Genomic DNA, 19,780 nt, shown 5'->3' with positions numbered 1-19,780 from the left:
TGCATAATCAGGCCTTCAGCAGAGTCAAGATTTCATCCCAGAGACAAACTCACTGAGAGGTAACGGGGCAGAAAATTTACCAAGTATCTGTAGCTCAGCTTTTCTGTAGCCCATTTCCTACTGCATCATCACAATTAGGGTTGATGGTTTCTTTAGAACAATTTGCTTGATGACTTCAATATTTTATTTGTAAATCAGCCATCAGTTGGCACTTGCAAATTCTTGATGAACTTTCCACTGCTACAGCAGTTTTTATGAGTATTGTGAGTCATTAATTAAAAGTGCACCATTTGTCATTCAAGATACCTTTTTCCGTTTTGGGGGGAAAATGGACTTTTGGGGTTGTCCTGTGTAGGGCCAGCAGCTGGACTAGATGATCATTGTGGATGCCTTCCAACTCAGGATATTCTATGATTCTTTGTGATTGAATGTCATCTGCAACAGTATAAATCATCTTCATTTCCTAGAAACTGTTTTCTCTTGTTGTGAAAAGATTGTATTAAGCGGTATTGATTTTAGGCCTATGATTTCTGTAAAATTCAGTACAAATGCTGAAACAAAAGTTAGTGTTTCTTTTTTACATTGGACTCAGTACCATTTGTATATTGCTATTTAAAATTATCACCTAAATGTGTTATTTTGTTACTGCGAAAGAGAAAAATAATCCACAGTACTGCTTTCATTATTCTCTTACACATTGTTGTATTTATATGAACTTGTGAGATACTGTAGATAAATAAGGGAAAGCTGCCCAGTGGCAGCTTTGCAGTCCAGATATTTCAGTGTTAATATCCTCTGTGGCTGGTAGGGGTGCAGCATCAAAAGCCTTCACAAGGCACTCAGAACCTGAGGGCTTGGGGTCACTGCATTTGTACCTACAGCCTGTTTTCTGTAGGCAAGGCAAAGCTCATGTCAACAAGGAGGTGATTCTTGGAAAGTATTTGTCTGGGGTTTTTTAAGGCCAGATCTGTCCTACCTCTGTCCCTAGCTGTCCTCCCTCTCCAGAGTTCATTTATTGAATTGTATCAGCAGAAATGTAGTATCAACACCAGAATTGTAAATTTTGTGAAATTATCCAATAACTCAGATAATGATCACTATGTTCCCTTCTGATCTTAACCTCTTTGCCCTCTGTTACACTGTCGATGTCCTGTGTCACATATAAATCAGCAGCTTAGTGCTGCAGAAATACCGTGGGAAGAATCATTATGGAGGCCCCTGTCTTGTCCAGCACTGCACTTTACTATCAGATATTTCAATGCTTGAAAATGAGGACTTCCTCTACAGCTGGAGGCATAGTGAGGGCAAGAATTAAGAAGGATGTCAGAAAACTAATACTTAAGTCCAGACAGAAATACATTGCCTGAAACAAAAATGAAAGTTACTTTATTTTCTCCTTCAAAGTTTGTAAGGAAAGCAGACCAGAGAGCATTAATTTGAGAGACTTTTTTTTTCACATGCCATTTAATAAAGCAGGATATATGAATGTTAGCAGTCCTTAGGTATGTTTCAAGAATTCTAGTTTTTACATCTGTATACAGACTCTCCATTCTGTACCTTTAAAAACATGGGCCTCTCTCTCCTGATTCCATGGTTGAAATAAGGGTTTGCATAGTCTTTTTCGTAGACAGTTTCTGAAGTCTTGATTGAGGATTTAAAGAGATCACATCAGAAGCCTGGTAGGAAAGGAATTTGCTTTTATTTTAATGAGAAAAGAAAATATCTCTTATAAATTAGTGTGGAACATAATTTTTAGTTTCTTGATAAGTTTGATCTTGCTTCCCTGTAATGAAAGTTATTAATGAGAGTGGCACTTGGTTCAGTCTTCCATTATAACATTTGATGCTATCGCAAAGTTCACGTCTCCGTTTGCAACAGTTTAATATATGACTGAATAACACCCAAAAAAAAATCAACTGCAAAGCAAAAAGTTCTGCCACTCTTGGAGCAAAATATCTACAAAAACCTATTTAGAGAATAACTAAATAAGGCCTGGAATGTTCATTTGCAGAAGGTAGAGGCACAGACAATGGTTTATCTCAATACTGTATAATATGGTCTGTCCCATAGACATTGATAATATCTTCTCTTTTTTTCCGAGAAAGTAAATAGGATGTTAGCCAGCAGAACAAAACCAATAAAAACAAATAACTTTAATAAAATTTCAGGGAAATACATAAAAGATTTGTGGGCAAAAGGCCCATTTTGAAATTTAAGTAGCTGAGATTTTTTAGGGTGCACCACCAAAGTAACCTGTTGCCCATGGGAAACTATCTGTAAGCAAGGCTCACACACTAATTGGAAAGCTGCCTTGCCACCCCTGAAGTACTACAGAGTAGGAGAGACAGCAGAGTGGAGAGAACAACAGAATCGAAGGTTTGAGAGTCTTGGGTTTGTGTGTGTCCACTAAGAAAATGAATGGCAACAGCTGAGACAGGATTTATGCAAGGATTATTAGACAAGTTTCCTTTAAAGTCTTAAAAAACAATGCAGCTTCCACATGCATTCCAGGTCTATTCTTATTAGCACATAGGCATCATATTGTTTTTTAAACACTTCTGTCTGCATCATTGGCCATTTGAATTACCTGTGAAAATGAGATTTCATAATCTGCCATCTATTGCAGTTGCATTGTGGCACCTCATGTGCTACATACCACCAATTTTGTCATCTAGCATCTAAAAATATGCACAAGATTGCAGAAACTCCGTAAGATGGTTTTCGTTGCTTGTAGTGAGCTATCCTCTCATAGCTAATCTCTATAGAACCTTGAACAAGGGTTTGAAGGTCTTTAGGAATGCATAGTAAAGAGTAAGATTCCTCATCAAAACTGGGAATGACTGATGCTCTATTCTCCACTCTTGACATAGCAGCAAGAACTGATTAGTAGGTGTCACTGCTTCATTACTAGATAATGAGCAGCCATCAAAGACAAACTATAACTCAGATGGATTTCAGAAGACAAATACTGCATTAAACAAATGCTAAGCTTGATTTATTATTGTTGTTGGTTTTTTGTTGTTATTTAAATGCCAGCAACTTACATAATAGTTTTAAATGAAGGTAGGTCTTAGAAAAGACTAAATGCAAGATAAGTGGCCTGCTGTGGAAGGGTCAAAGCTTTTTCCCCGGGGATCTCAACTTTAACCATTTATTTCATAGCTGTTAAAATCAATAGGTACTTACACTGAAGTGGCCTTCATACTCAAGGACAGCTTTACTAACTGTTGCTATAGGCTGTTTAATACTGACCCACTCCTGTAAGGCACTATAAGTAACCAGGTCATCCACTGCGGTAAAGACATCCTCCACAGAACTTCTTCTTCCAGATTTTGATTTCCAAATTTGCAGATGCCCAACCAGCTGCCAGCGACCAACTCTCTTTCCCAACTTCATCCAAAAAAACCCATGCACAATGCACCTTTTACGAACTGGCAGTTTATTGATTACATTCACTATCCTAAATGTCTGGCTTCATTCCTCAGCCCTCATCAGCACCTTGTTTTTAATCCAAGTTGCTAATAGATTGCTTATTCATCAGTTGATACCACTCCAGCTTGCAGGTTGTGTCTGAGTAGAGTTCTTTGAAAACCCAAAAACCAGCACTTAATTTTGGGCACAATAACCAGTTTCTGTTGTCTCTACTAGGTCAATGAAGATGAACAAAGACCTTAATTTTGACATTTGAATCCATGGGCACTCAAACTTCTTTAATCAGCCCAGTTAGCAAAGTTAAAATAACTTGGGATCTCGAAGCACATACAAGCTTTTGTATATGTGGAGAGTGAGGAAGTCATAAAAAAGCATCTTTTTTCTTCATTACCTCAACAGTATGCATTTCAGTCAGGACCTCTAGTCTTTAAAATACTTACTCATTGGTAGTTTACAATAGTGTCCATTGGACTTGTGAAGCTACACCTTTAGCCTGGCTTACTTCCAATTTCTTCAGTATTTTGTAGCTTCACATGATGCTCAAACTTAATATCAAGAAAATAACAGAAATCAGTTTCCTGCCTGTTTGTCACTGAGTCAGGTGTTCATGAGGCAAGCTCACAGTCACACTGTTGACTGAGGAGTTCACCAAGGCAATGAATATTTGTGTACCCCTCAGCCTCTCTTAATTGCCACTCATAAAGACCAGACATGCTATTGGGAGTAAGCTTTGTACAAAATCTGCCTCATGTCATTCTCCCACACAACACCTGCTTATTTTTGTGGATGTCTCTTGCTCCCCTGCTCCCAGGGACATGTGTTGCCTTCACATTTGAAGTAAAACAAATAAGAAATTACTCATCCTAGGTATGTATTTTCTGAATTATTCAACTTTGAAAGACTTTGTGCACCAACCTAACTTACTGATATAAATGACTATTGATTGCATCTATTTCTTTTCAGTCTTCAACTAAGAGCCCAACAGACAAGGAACATATGCCTAATTAACAGAGGTAGGAGCACATGTATGAATGTGTGCCACACACACTCCCACAGACATACGTTATTTGTCATGGAAACTAATGCTTGTGGAAGTACTTTCCATCGGAGTGCATTTATGTAATAATAGAATGGAAGTGCAGCTCAGAAGTTCTGATTTCATAAGATAATAAACCATAATCATCACGGTCTGGTTTGTCCTAGAACTTTTTATCAGGTATCAACCTATTCATGTTTACTGCAGGGCAGATTAGCAAGCAGTTTAGGCACTTAGCTAACTTGTGGGTGCAGTTGAGAGTTCCTGTTAGTTATTGCAACTAATGCAGTTTATGCAGCTAAATGCTGTATTAGTCTAGTCCTACATACTGATTTCACATGCAGATTCAAACATATTGAATAAAGTTGAAAGCTATGAATGCAAGGATGTGTCCAGATGAAATTCTTGTTTTTCTAACTCCTCTAAAAATAGTCATGCAACCTTTCTTATGCATGGAAGGATGACTTGCATTAAAAATTCAAGGCTAAGAGCAAGGATGTCAGCATTCTGTTAATGTATGTGAAAATCTTTTCCTTGAGATGTTTACCCAGTTCCTAGATTTTCTCAGGCACTGAAATTTTTTGGTTTCTTGATCTCTGCAAGACCAGTCTGTGCTGAACAGGTTCAAAAGTCAAAGTTTGATTTTCTTCTTCAGTCTGCTTTCCTTCAGATGAGCTTAGGATCTGAAATTTTTGAAACTGAAGTGTAGCATTTTAGGTACGAGGAGCATTTGTGATTTTGCATTATTAGAGTTTCAAAAGGGATTAAGTACTATTTGTTCACGGTAGCAAAACGATGCCGTTTATTCCTTGAGAAAAATGTCATTTTAAAGGCTTTGTTAGCTAAGTTACTTTGATTCAGTTTGCCTCTCCAGCTTTCCCAAGTCAGGGGATGCAGTGTTGCACTGTTATAGTGGGGAGATTTTTGGTACTGAAAGAGGATTATCTTCAATGAGGTCTCTTCTGCCACCCTATTCTCATGTAAAGGAGTGGGCAGTTGCTTCTTGTGAGAACTGTGTTTCCATGTCTCATTTCTGGAACCAGCTGCCCACCTGCTCACCAGAGTACAGTGTCCACACTATAAAACACTAGGTATTTCCTCTGCTGCTGCTTATCCTCTAAATCACTTGTTCATGCCTTCCTCTTCCAAAGTTCTCATTAAAACAAAAAAATTAGTCTTATGACACGAGCTGAGAATGAAAAATTATCACTCCTTCAAGAGGCGGTTTAACTCCTACATGGGCATTCCTAACAAAGCTGTTTCCTTGAGTGGAGATGAAGTCACCTACACTTAATGAGTAAAAAAGCTTTGAATTTCAAAAGCTCCAAAGCTGGGGAAAACTATTACAAAAAAAAACAACAACAAAAAACCCCCAAACACCTGGGTAATAACAGAGATGCTTATAAATTTCAGATGGCTAAAGTGAGATGAATCATGTAAGGGGAGATAACCTTGGGATCAGAATAGGTGATGTCTGTCACCTTTAGAAAATCATTATATGGGAGAGAGAAGGTGAATTAGATGTGGGAGAACTTGCAAATACAATTTATCCAGCACATTCAATCAATTTTGTTTTTGAATTATCCACATCAAAGTCCAAGGTTCTCTGCTTCTGCAAATTACGGCCTCTCTACAGCTTTCTTGCTATTTTCTGTCTTCATATTTGTTCGGAGAGACCACTTTTTTTATGACTAATTGCAGGGAGATTTTTGAGTGTTTGATTGTTACAAAAATTGCAGATAAACATTAAAGACCTACCTTTCTATTGCTAATATTTTGACCCTCCAAACAGATGAGTCTCCAACTCCAGTGCAAAGTTCTTAGCTTCTCTTAGCTCATGCCTACCCATAGATCATCACATTTTCCTTATGCAAGGTGGGAGGAGGATAATGGAACTGATATCCAGTTGGTGGATCTGAAGGAATAGACTGGTTTTGATTCTCTCATACTCATTTCAACAAACACAGCCTTTGATCTTATTCTAAACAAACATGGCCCAGTCTATTGAATAACAGACATTTTTCATTATTTCTTATAGTGCAACTCTTCAGCCAGCTGCACATCAGTTTCCTCTGCTTGGTATCCCACACGTCTTCCAGCTGTGCCCTGACAGCCTCAGGCTCCAGCCCCTCCTGCTGCAACACAGAGGTGTGATCATTGACACTTTCAGTGTCTTGGAATCTCTCGCCTGGGCCTACTCTAGAAGAAGACCAGTATCACTAAAGCAAAATAAATAAGATTTCTTGTAAAGTCAGCACTGAATTTTACATCTTTCCTTTGCCTTTTGTTTTCCCCCAAGATGACAGCTGAAAATTTATATAAATATGTATTGCGTGCCTTGGTTAATAATTTTTAAGTCATTTCAATTTTTCTATCACTCTTCATATTTGTTTAAAAGTAGATTTTATGCACAGAAGAGGAATATTGTGAAAAGTTATGAAGATTGTAACATGATAATAAATAAAATTTCATTTTTACTTTTTGTTAAAACATTGTTATAGTAACTTTGTATAAAAATTTGTCTTTCCTGGGAATAACAATTGTACTCCATCACTAGTTTAAATAGTTGTACTCACAGTAAAGATAATTTCTTAAGACAAACTATGTAAATCAGTACTAATTATCTGCTAATGCATTAAAGTGATTACAAGAATTTGGCTTACAAGGAAATTATGTTTTGTTTAGTAAGTTGCCTAAGGTAAATAATATCCAAAACAAACCCAAAACACTCTCTACTGCATTAACACAGCAAAAGTAAAGGACTAAATGTGGTTATTAGGTATTAATGGTCTGCATTCCCATAATGTTCTACAAAATTTAAGTGAGGATGTGATGATATGAGTATGCAAGATGACTTGCCCTATTTTTTGCACAAAAAAAAAAAAGAAAAAACAAAACTGCCTAACTGTAAATGAATTTTGCTTCTTAACTACATGTTAATGTGACACCCAAATTTGGACGAGGGGAGTGGACTTGATGTTCAAGCCCTCAGGGCTTATATTATTTTTCAAATTTCAATACATTATTGTGCCAAGTGAACCACTAGAAATAAAAATAAGCTACAAAAGATGATGTTGGGATTTTAAAATAAGGACAGAATCTTGAACGCATCTAGATGTAGGCTATTAAAAAAACTATTTTCTATTTTTAATGGGTTGATTAAACATTTTCAGGAAATTATCTGTTCTCTGGGGAAAAACCCACATTTCTGTTAAAAACACTCCCACAAATATGGCAGCTGTGTTGCTATGACGTATTAAATATTCAGTGACTTCTGTATTATTTTGGCAACATGGCTTTGTGTTCCCTACGGAGCTATTTGAACCACAGCAAAAGCCTTGAAATGTATCCTGTATTCCAGAGCTGGAAATACAGTTAGTTGCCTATGAACTGAGGGGCTTGAGACTGGGCAGTAGAGAAGCTGTGATGTTTTAAGACTTACCTGGCCATCTGGGAATGGGAGTAGGGAGAATTATTTGGAAATCTAAATACGTATAAGCTGTTATTTTCCCTTGAGGGGTCCCTATTTCTCCCTATAAAAACATTTATGTCTTTCGCAACTAGTAGTTAAGTTATTACCTCACACGGGATCCTGATGAAAGCGGGGACATATAAGTGAAAAGAGAATACAAATATGACAGGGTTCTTCATGTCGGTACCTGGTGTCTTTTCTGACATTTGTGGCTTGTTTCTGTCGCAGAGGAGATGAAGGGCCATTGCTTGGGCGAGGGTCAGTCCTCACAAACCTCCAGACAGGACCCAAGGGCTCTCTGTGCTGCCCAGGGAGAGGCAGTGACCCAGTGGCTTCCTTGCTCCAGTGAGAAAGCACCTGGAAAATGCAGGGATTTGCCTTCAGTGGTAAGAAACTACCAAACTGGAAATTTACAAAACTGACTCACAGACAGTTTTTTTTATCAAATGACAACAGCTTATGGTTTTTTTTCCTAGGAAAAAAGCCCGAGTGTAACCACTCTTGCAAACTAGTTGCCTCAACTTTACACAGTAGAAGCCAGAGGGTAGCTCCCCTCAGGAAGTAAAAGTGTGCTCTGTCTATATCTGTGCAAGTATATGCATCTATAATGCGTGGTGTGATCATCTACAACTTCCAGCCCAGGGAGTTCCGGATTACCCATAACAACAGCAACCCTATCTCTGTTTGTGCTTGCTCTCAAAGCCCAGCCTCCGGAAACTTTCAGCTGCCGTCTTTGCCCCGTGTTCCCTATTTCGGCAGCCCTGTTTTCCGATATTTCCAGTTCCTGCGGCTGGGGCAGCTGCCTGTCACCGAAGTACAGCTGTCCTGCAGAGGGCAGAGTAGTCTCAAAAGGGATGTAAGGCATTAATCGGGAAGACATGCAGTGACACTTTAATGAAGAAGTACTTTTGCTATTCTCCAGATTTGCTTGCTTTTATTGGTCTGGTCTCCATTGACTCCTACCAGTTTAATGTAGAACCCAAAAAAAAAAAAAAAAAAAAGAAAACAAACAAACAAAAACAAACAAAAAAAAGCCAGATCAGTTGTTGTCAGTCCAGAAAATCTTCCTGAAAAATCATATGTAATCCATAACAATGTAATTGCTATGGTATTAAATTCAATAATGGCTAAGCAACAAGTTAAAAACAGGGCTTTTGTTCATTTGGTTTTTGTTTACACACACAGAATTCCCACCCACCCATAATTTAAGACAGCCAAGCCAAGGCCCCAAAGGAGAAATGAAGGGATGGATGCCTTTTTTTTTCCCTTCTCCAAAGAGAATTTTTGAATCTGTTCAAGCTAAAAGTAAAGTCATTATACTTCTACAAAAATAAAAGCATCCATTCCCACTCCTCTCATATTCAGTATTCACAGTTTGTTTTCTGCTGCAGGATTTCCATACATTTCCTCAAGGTGTCCAACTGAACTTCACACACATTTATGAACAGACATTCCAACACAGGGGAGGTCCTGAAGTTTTGCTAATGAAATGTGCTTTACTAACAGGGAACATCTGCAAGTGCCTGTTTAGCAGTGCACAAATGATTAAGCAAATCACAAGAGCCTGGAAGCCTAACTGAGGCAAGGTTCCTGTTTTAAGTGCCCTGAAATACTGGCTTCATTGTAAGGTACGGGATTCAGTAATCAGTCCATCAGCAGTAACACCACTCTACACTTCCAGCTGCCAGCATCTATTTTATTAAACTTCAACCAATAATTCACTCAAAAATAAATACTTTTAACGTGATGACATGCAAGAGAAAGAAAACAATACAAAGAGATTCACAGTGACTGCAGTTACCAGCAAGTTATCTGTCAAGAAGAGCCTCATTACAGGAGAAACTTCAGTGGGTCATCAGTGGTCAAAGATTGTCCACTTTTTGCTGAGGTAACTTATCAATCAGATGTATCCTGTTATTATGAGGGGGTGGTATGGCCTTGCTGGATGTTCATCCTTATGAAAAAATATTTGTAGCGTTTCAACAATAGTGTAACACACAGCAGGCTGAGAATAAATCTAAAATCCTGCCTTCATTTTATTAAAGAAGCTATAATCTGTGCAGGAATGTAAATGGTGATGAAGATACATTTCAGTCTTGGTAGGAAACTTCTGCTGTGGTAAGAGCAGGAGCAAAGCAACAAGAGTTGTCCTGACAGTCCTCAAGGGGATGTGAATAATAAAGAGGGGGCAGGACCATGTAGACTGCTCATCCCCTTCATTTACTGTAACCAGCTTTCTTACTGACAAACTTCAGAGTCATATTTCAGTCATTTTGAAGTGAGTCATTCCAGAAACAGGCCCAAGACAAACCATCAACATGCTCAGTCTCATGCCACTAGCTGCGCTGGGATGCAGTAGCTAAAATTAAGAACTGCATCAAGAGAGCAGAGAAGAGTTAAGTGGAGACAGAAAATGATCCCAGGGAAGCAACAGTCTGTTTATGCCAGACAAGAAATCAGAAGACCTCTACCAACATTATTGCCTACTCTCAACAGTAACTTCAAAGGCTTGGATGAGTCTCTTCTTACAGAGGAGAAAACCGATGAATCAGTAGGGGTTCAACACAGGTGTAGAATCCATTGGGACTGCCCAACACAGATGCTCCCTGGTTGGTATGGTACACAGTGCAAAGCCAAATTAAAAAGTAAAACATACATAAGCCACAATTGTTTACAGATGCAAGTGACACTCAATACTTGCTCCTATGGGATATATAAGCCATATCAGTTGTCTAAAGAAAATAAAAGCAAGCATGGAAAATGTTTACCAGAAATAGCTTACTGTTGCCATCTATACAGAGAATGCACCTAGTCTGATAAAAAAAAAATTACAAAAAGCAGCATTTTTTAATCAGCCAGTATTAAAGTTCATCTATTGTGAGGCTAAGATGCCTCATTACAAACCTGTGGTTTCAGTCCCGGCAGAAGACAGGCCAGAACATTTCACCCCAGGGCACTAACCCATGAAGCTTGTTGGGTTACAGCAACTCTTCAGAAAGTAACCTTGGATCCAGTGCATTTCAAGGCAAGAGACACCTTGTATTTTAGCCACCTTCTCTGGCATTTGCAATACCTTGCTCTGCTAGATTAAGTGCTGTTATCACAAGTCTTTTCATACAAAGATATTTCTAGACAAAGGAGAAAAAACCCAAACCTTTAAAAACATCCTTTCCCTTCTTAAATGGAGATCAAAAAGCAGACTTTAGTTAAACTTTGCTGTAGTTCTTGAAGTTACCACACATAGTTCCACCATCGAGCCATGGGCTGGCACACACCATTGCTGGTGTTAGGGACCATAAGGTAGCAGTAAATAACTGAACAAACAGGATTACGGCAAGTAACCACACTTCTCTCAAAATAGCATGTCAGTACGTTTATATATCCTTTTTCACCCAAATCTGACTTCAAAGGAATGTAGGCAACCAAATAAGCCACTTTGGAAGTGAAAGCCTGGAACTCTAGTATACAACGTGCACTATTTTTGCATCAAAGTCCTTTATACATATGGGAATGTTTCAGGGCATCCTTCGCATTCCCCTATGCCACAGAACTGTTGAGAATAAAATCTGAATACAGATGGCAGGGAAGGCAAGTATGATAAAAAAATAAATTAAAAAAAAAATTCAGGAGCCATGAAAACCCACAGTTAGGCCAGGAACCAGAGCTGCTCTTAGCCTAGCAATTCCCCACCTGCCCTCAACCAGACAAGCAGATACTGGCAGCTGCCAGCCACCAAACAGAGCCCACATTGGCTACCATTCTCCCATGTCATAGTTCTGGCTCACAGCACACGAGGACAGTATGGGGAGTCACAAAGGAGACTGAGAATGGGAAAGGATTTTAGGCAGGGGGTAAATTGCACCATAACCACAAGGGGGAAGCCTTCATTTAAGTTAAAAACTCCATCACAGACAATACAGCCAATAACTTACATTAGTCTTCTATTTTAGGGTGGATTCAGTGAATCTATAACCACAGGATGCACTAAATGAAGTTCCTGATGCTTTCTCTACTGATTAATTAAATACCTTTGGAGTCAAGAAAACTTCCTCATTAATATCAACATCATAAAAAAAAAACCCACACTGTATTTTCCCAGCAGTAACACACTAAAAACTTTGAGATTGATATAATACACAGATGGCACATAGGTACTACAAACTGCAATGCATATTTTATCTTGCACAAGTTCCACTGCCTTCCTGTTCAAGAGTTTCAATCTCACTTAATGTATCAGCCTCCACAGTGGTACAAGTGCTCTAGTAAGCAAGAACAACCAAAAAGAGATTAAACCAAAACAGGTGAGAAAATTCTGCTCAGTTCTACAGAGGATCCTTCTTTCCTTAATCCATCTAATGAGTTTTAAGTTGCCTTTATATCATACCTGACTTGCTTTAGTTTATTAAGAAGAGGCTAAAGTCATACTAACTCCTATGGGGAAAATGACTGAAGTATTTTTATTTCTCAGTATTGGACACCTAGGGTAACTCAAGAAAGAAGGAAAAGAAAGAGGCAGCAGCATTCCTCTGGTCTAATATTTCAGTGCCATTTAAGCATTGTCACATCATTTCTTATTTTCTCCTTTCCACCTGAAATAGAAGTTTACAAGATGTGAACACACTATAAAAGGAGTCTTAAGGGAAACATACATTATAAAACTTCTCACATAGGATTATTTATTTTCTGGATACTTTCTGTTATTATTTCCTGCTAAGTGAGCTTGAACACTGAATTCAATTGACATCACACAGTATGCATTTAGTCAATTTTTGTAGCTTTTATTTGTTTGTTTGTTTTGCCCAAGTGTCATTAACCAGATCTTGCATTCTATTTCTGAGTGTTGATCTGAATACGGTTCCTATTTCTTTTGCCAGTTTTACATACTAGATGTCAGGTCTGTGTCTGATTGCATGCCTTTCAAACACACGCAAGATAAACAAAACTGCACACTGGAGGCATTTCAGATTAAAAACACATACTGTTTGCAAAATTAAGCTGAGATCAGGGTACTAACAAAATCAGCTCTCCAGAGCATGCATCGACTTCTCAAAACAGTTCAAGAAAGTTACCCTTCTGCTTGTGCCCATCCATACCCCACCAAACATCAGCTATTTTGAAACAGTATCACTTTCTGCAGCCCAGTGCTGTAAAACATGATTTTGCCTTGTAAGGACAAGTAAGGTATAGTACTGTTTCACAAAACAAGGTAAGCAAATAACTTTGTGGATCCAAAGCAGGCTCCCTTCCTCCTCTCAAATGAGACAAGTTGCTTAACCGTAGTGTGGAAGGTGATGTTTAAATATCACTTGTGCTGGGGTATTTCCTCCAGGTCTACCTTTCCCACTTCAACCAGAGCAATGACTGAGCTGTCATTAGTCCCAGCTTAGGATGAAGGTTAATTAATTGCTGATGTTTAAATGGCAGGAAAAAACCACTTCCCATTTGCAGCACAGATCAGCTAATACTTGCAAGGAGAGATTTGGCTGTTCCAAATATCATGTCCCCAACCACAATGCTGTTGGTCAATTTTCCAGCCCTGATGGTCGTTATCATCCTGAGATTCTTAATTTCAAGGGATGACTACTCTCTAATTCACCTTTGAATGCATGATGTCTGGCTTGCACCAAGTAACCCAGATTAATAGTTAAAACTGTAAAAGCTCATAATTTAGAGTGTTTGTGACGCTACTGAAGAAAAGCAGAAATTTAACCTGCATAGCCTGTCTGATCACTGTCCAACTGAAGTTAAAGCAAAGTTTGATCAGATTTTGTATCGTTACAGCAAGCTCCATTTCTCCAAGCTAATTTAAACATCTCCCTTATCTTTCAGCAAATTATTGGAAAAAATTGCAGTGGTGTTCCTGAGGAGACACATGACTTGAATTGCACGTGTAAGAATGTGTACATATCCTGTGCCATCAAAAACAGGGTGAAAAGAAAGTGTTTTACCGTGGGGAGGAGACTGGTTTGTTTCACTTACGAGGTTATTAACTCTAAGGTTACAGAGTAAACCTCAATCAAGAGCACAAGATACCTGTTTTAACAGGCAGCTGACAGAAGGCATGTGAGATATCACACCGTTTTCCACAGAATACAAATTAGCATAAACCAGAATCAAGGCTAATGAGATTAGATAGGGCTAGAAAAAGTTACACACTATGGGAAAGCATGCAAGTCCCCTAGTTCAAAGGAAGCCACACAATACTGTTTGTTTCTCTCCTGCTTGATCTTGGTCAAGCACTTACTGCATCTGTAGGAACAGCTGAGCCTAGCGGCCCCTCCTCCCTTGATTCCTTCCCATCTTAGATTGGTATATGCCTTGAGGAAAGAAAGCCAATATCCAACCATATACTTATTACATCTCCCTTCTGCTTAGTTGCCTATTCAGAAGGACATGCTTTTTCCCCACAGCAGGCCAGCCAACCCTTCTACAGCCACACAAGAGATTTACTTTTTTATTCTTCCCTTAACTTCTGCAAGCCATCTACAGCCAAACCACAACATAGCCCAGAGAGAAACCAGTTCAATGGTGGGAAACACTTTTTTTCCCCTGTGAATAGGCCACAGATATCATCAAATTGAACAGACTAATGAAACATCTGCATGTCTGTTTTGCTTCACTGACCTAATCTATTTGCTAAACACTTCGGGTTTTAGGATATCAGAAAATCCCATAGTCAGTTACTTGCTCAGTCTCACACAGCCAAGCTCTCCTTATCTAGCAGCTTTCCATGGAGCATTAAGTTAAGCAAGACTCCCTGCACTTACCACAGAAGCTGCAGATTATTTATTCAGGAAGTTTAAGCAGACTTTTAAGAACACTGGCAGCCAGGCCGTTTTCCTTGTTCCTGAAGGGAACCACAGAAGCAAAAATATTTCCAATACAAAACTACATTGAATTCAAATGGCTGGGGGAGTAAAGACCCCTCCATCCTCTTCTCACTTCTATACCTCATTGAAAAGAGCATATTAAAGTGGTGGGTGAGCTGATTTCAAGCCTTCCCTTTCCACCCACAGCTTTTGTTGCATTTACCTCTGTTCAATCATTCATTCATGCTCCCTCAGCCACTCACCCACATATATTCCTTGCTGACAGCCCAGCTGCACGTATGCATTCAGAATTACAGTAACTGCTTTTGTGTTCCGGTACTGAGGAAATAAGAGAAGCAGTGGGGAGAGAAGGCTCTGAAAGGCTGTATGAGTTGGACTATCACAGGTTTACAGCAGACACACATGTAATGTGCCAGTGTTCAAGCTAACTGGTGCAAAGCCACTGAAGCAGCCCCCAGGGGCTATTTACAAAAGCAAGTTGTTGCTAATTTTAGATCCAGAGGCAGCACCAGTAATCATCAAACATAGAAAGTGGGTTTTTCAGAGGAGCTGAAGGCAGCTGAAATTGAAGAGCTTGAACTCAAAGAGCTCAGTCTTAATAACCATGGAAGAAGCAGCTCCCTCTTACAGTCTCTGAGTTGGAGGTACCCCTGCTCATCCAGCAGACCCATCATACAGGAATACTGTGAAAAACCACATCATCCTTTCCAGAGACAAAGGTAGCTGCCAGGTTCTGTGCGCTCAGCTGCAGCCAACGCTGCCCATTGCCTCACTAGCATCACACAGCACAAGCCTTCACTGCTCGGCCCAGAGACCCACGCTGAACAGCTTTTTCTAGGGCAGACTCATGCAGACAGTGCTTCCACTCCAGCTCCATGGATTTTATTCAACCCAAATTCATGAGCAAACACAGGAAAAGGGAGAAACACAGAATGGTTGGGGTTGGAAGGGATCTCTGGAGATCATCTAGTTCAGCCCCACTGCTAAAGCAGGTTCACCTACAGCTGATTGCGCAGGATCCCATCCAGGTAGGTTTTGAATATCTTCAGAGAAGGAGACTCCACAACCTGTCTGGGCAGCCAGTTTCAGTGCTCTGTTGCCCTCAAAGTAAAGTTTTTCCTCCTATTCAGATAGAGCTTTCTATGTTGTTACTGGGCACTACTGAAAGGAGTCTGGCCCCATTCTCTTGACACCTGCCCTTGAGATATTTGTATGCGTTGATAAGATCCCCTCTGTCTTCTCTTCTCCAGGCTGAACAGGCCCAGCTCCCTCAACCTTTCTTCACAAGAGAGATGATCTAGTCGTGTGATGCTTCACATTGTAATAAAGGGTCATTACTGAAGAAATTCAATACAACAAAAATTTAGGAGAGGAAGGAATCATCTTCTACAGACACTATTGGAATTATGACACCTGGGCACATCTGGGTTCACTCTTTTTTTTCCCTCGTGTTTTTCTAGCAGCACATTTCCCCTGTTCCCTCAGGGTTCAAGGCAACCTCAAGACAGTACAGTTCCGCTTCACTTAGCAAAGAATCCAGCCTACCCAACGGTGAGATACAAGAACAGTCCTGCAAGAAGTATTTCAAGCTCTCAGAAACCCTCTTGATGATCTTGGCCATTACCGGCACGACATGAGCTATGCAATAGCAAAGGAATGACATGATGGAGCACAGACAAGGAGCATAATAGCAGGAATGACATATTTCCCTTACTTAATCTTCATTATTTGACAGTTGACCATCTCTTCAGGATGAAACCCACAATCTCTTATCAGCTGATGTGCTCAGCTGATTGCAGTGACATAGACTACATTAAATTCTCCAGCAACTTAAATGTAATAGCCCCCATTGCTGCTACAGATTGAAACTGCCATTTTAAATCTATTTGATTTTCTCAGCAGATATGAGTTTCTTATGAATCATTATGTGTCAGTCTAGCAGAGGGGCTGGGTTACAACTCAGGCAGATAACCAGCAGAGAACACGAAAGATTGTATAGCAACATGATACGCAAAGCATGGAAGAATAATGATCAGGCAAAGGCTTTCAACCCTGAGTAAATGAAACCAAGCTTCTAAATTATACAGAACATTAAATAAGTACACCAATTTCAAATATAGTGACTACCTGCTAGGATTATATTGCAAAATTTGCTCTCATTTTTAAAGAAATGAGGAGGGAAAAGAAGGATGATGCTCCTGCCGTTAAAGCCTCAGCTGAGACTTGGGCAATAGGGTGCATTATCCAAGCACAGCGGCTATAGCATGCAGCTTAGGTCTATATGGTGATTACAAGATGCCAACTGGATTTTTATCAAAGGGTCCACAGCAAGTGTAAGCTGCCACCATGCTGCTACAGGAACATATAACACCTTAGGAGTTTTGTCCTTGGTATTAGTGCTCTCACATGAGCTGAGAATGCCAAGCTCAGAGTCAACCCCAAATCTAAGCAATGCACTTGAAGCCCAATGCACATGTCTGTCCTCTAGCACTTCGGCCTCATAGCAGCAATTCAGGCCCACTCTAAGGCATTCAAATCTGGGTGTACTGTAGGAAGGACTAAACACCCCTTAGGGATGCAACACCTACAAGTTCAGTGCTGAGAAGCTGACCATCATCAGGCCTACAATCATTTGGAAATCCAGCCCTCCCAGGTCTCTTCAGTAATTAGCCATTTTCACCTAACTTCTAAAAAGCATAAAGCTGCTAAAATAGAAAGCAAGGCTAAGACTTAAGAGCATTACAACATATGCCAGATGTCTTGGCAAGGACAGAGAGTACCAGAAAACTTGAACCAAAAGTTAAAAGTCTCTTTTTATGACTATTCTACCTTAAATTGTTTACTTGTTGCTGAAACGTGTAGCACTTTAACAGCTGGCTGTGTTGCAAGGATGGGTGAATTCATGTTACCCACATCCACTACAAGCCTCCTGGAGTTTCATTTTTCACTGTGAAAGGCATCTAGCAAATATGAGGTATTTCCAAGCAGCAGCAGGGGAAGTAAATAATGGGGAGAGCACTCTTCAGATGGTTTAAGATATTTAAATAAATGAGGCTTAACAGCCATTTGTTTCAAAACTACTGTTGCCAGTGATTAACATGTTGTAACAACTCAGCCTGGTGTTAATCTCTATGGGCAGACAAAGAAACATTAACCTATACTGTTTGTTCATAGTTTTTAAACTGAAATTTCATAAGATACTTTGGGATGGAGTAGCCTCTAGAGGTCCCATGTAAATTAATTCTTTTTTTTTCAAATATCCACAACCTGAGGAGAGAGGGCTTTAAATTATTACCTTGCATTAGATGAAATGGCTTCTCATTGTGCTCCCTGCAAAATGTGAATTAACAAAGAAGCATCAGTAGCTGTGCTAGCAAATTATTTTATAATGAATCATATTGTCAGAGACACCCTTTGCTTTCTCTCACCTACATTCACACAACCTCATTGTAGTAAAACCAGCAGAGGCTTGCCCTGTCAGAGGAGCCTGTGCTTTAGAAGGCCGTGTTAATGAATGTATCAGAAGAATTCAGACATGCAAGATTCAGGCAGGGGCTTGGGAGGAGAGGAGGAAAGAGGGAGTTTGAATGTTTGGGTTTTTTAAAGCACTGATATATGAGGAAGTGGAGTGCTTCAGCAGTGGGAACAAAAAAGGGATGATGCAAGAAGTTCTCCCAGTCTTAAGGTCTGTAAAATAAGCCCCAAAAATACTTAAATTATAAAGAAATGGAGAAGGCTTAACTCAGCAGGTATAACTGCACTTGTCAGTCCCAAGACTAGATGTGAAAGCATAATTTATGATTAACATTTTAGCTGATGCATTTTTTATTAGTCTCAGTATTCATCCAGATAATATATCTGCTCAACATTCTTTTTTAATTTTGGCAAATCGGTTTTGATCAATAGCATTCTTGCTAATAGCCAACTTCCTAATTGGCATCACAACATAGCTTTAGCTTCTCATCAGGCTTGGGATGGAGAGCTCCTTCAGTTACAGCTCTTCTCCAAAGTGCTTGCAATGCCTGCCTAGAATGCAAAATAAAGCGTCACCTGCTTGTCCAGGTCCCATCTGTGGGTTGTGTGGCTAACACACATTTAATGTATCATTCCATAAACATGGGCAGAGCTAACCAGACTTTATGGGGCAGCCTAAGAGTAGTGATTGCAGAGACCCAATGAGCTCAGGTAACTTCTGACCAGCACTGAGGAGTGATGTTTTGATAAACCAAGTCACTCAATAAGCCTAGAAGAAAGATCCTGACCAGCTTCAGGACTGAAGTGACAAGGCAACAAAATGCCAGGTTGAGCTCACATTCTGAAATTGAGTGTATTTTTCTTTCCAGTTTGAGTAAATCATACATTCTCCAGGAGCTTGGAGGAGTAACTTGGAAGAAATACTTGACAATTACTTTGAGTAGATCAATGAGAGATTCTGCTGAATATGCAATTGTTGCTAAAGCATCAACAAAAATCTTACACTGAAGTAAGAAAATTATGGAGGATAAAGCTGAAAACACACTGTTATTATTAGAAAAAAAAATCTGTGGTTTCCTCTTTGGGTAACATGGTTTAAACCACCTTCACATACAGTCTTCAAAATCTGTTGCTCTTTTCTATGTCTTTCATGTGCAAATGACTTGCACAATGGGTAATTGTGAAAGGCTGGGAAGAGTTTGCTACTCTTAAAATCATAGTCAAGTAAGAAAGGATAACCCCAGAATATGTCTAAAGGTACAGAAAGAGTTAACTTGACATGTCTATTACCTGTAACTTCAAAATACAAAAGAGTGAGCCCAAAAGGCAAGCTTGATGGAAAGAAAATACATATAAATTAGTCACTGTAAGTGTTGCTAAAAATATAGGTGATGCCACAAATTCGCCAATTTGAAAGCATATTTGACACACATATGTAATAGGAATTACACATTAATAAACATACCTTGAGACATGCCTCGGCCACTGGACTTGGGGAAAAAATGGTCTATAATGGATGTTTTATATCTCTTTGCA

The sequence above is a fragment of the Pipra filicauda genome, unplaced genomic scaffold, assembly GCF_003945595.2.
Source record: "Pipra filicauda isolate LSUMZ 115617 unplaced genomic scaffold, ASM394559v2 scaffold117_size3949168_pilon, whole genome shotgun sequence".
Lineage (NCBI taxonomy): Eukaryota > Metazoa > Chordata > Aves > Passeriformes > Pipridae > Pipra > Pipra filicauda.
Note: the sequence above shows the minus strand (reverse complement) of the source record.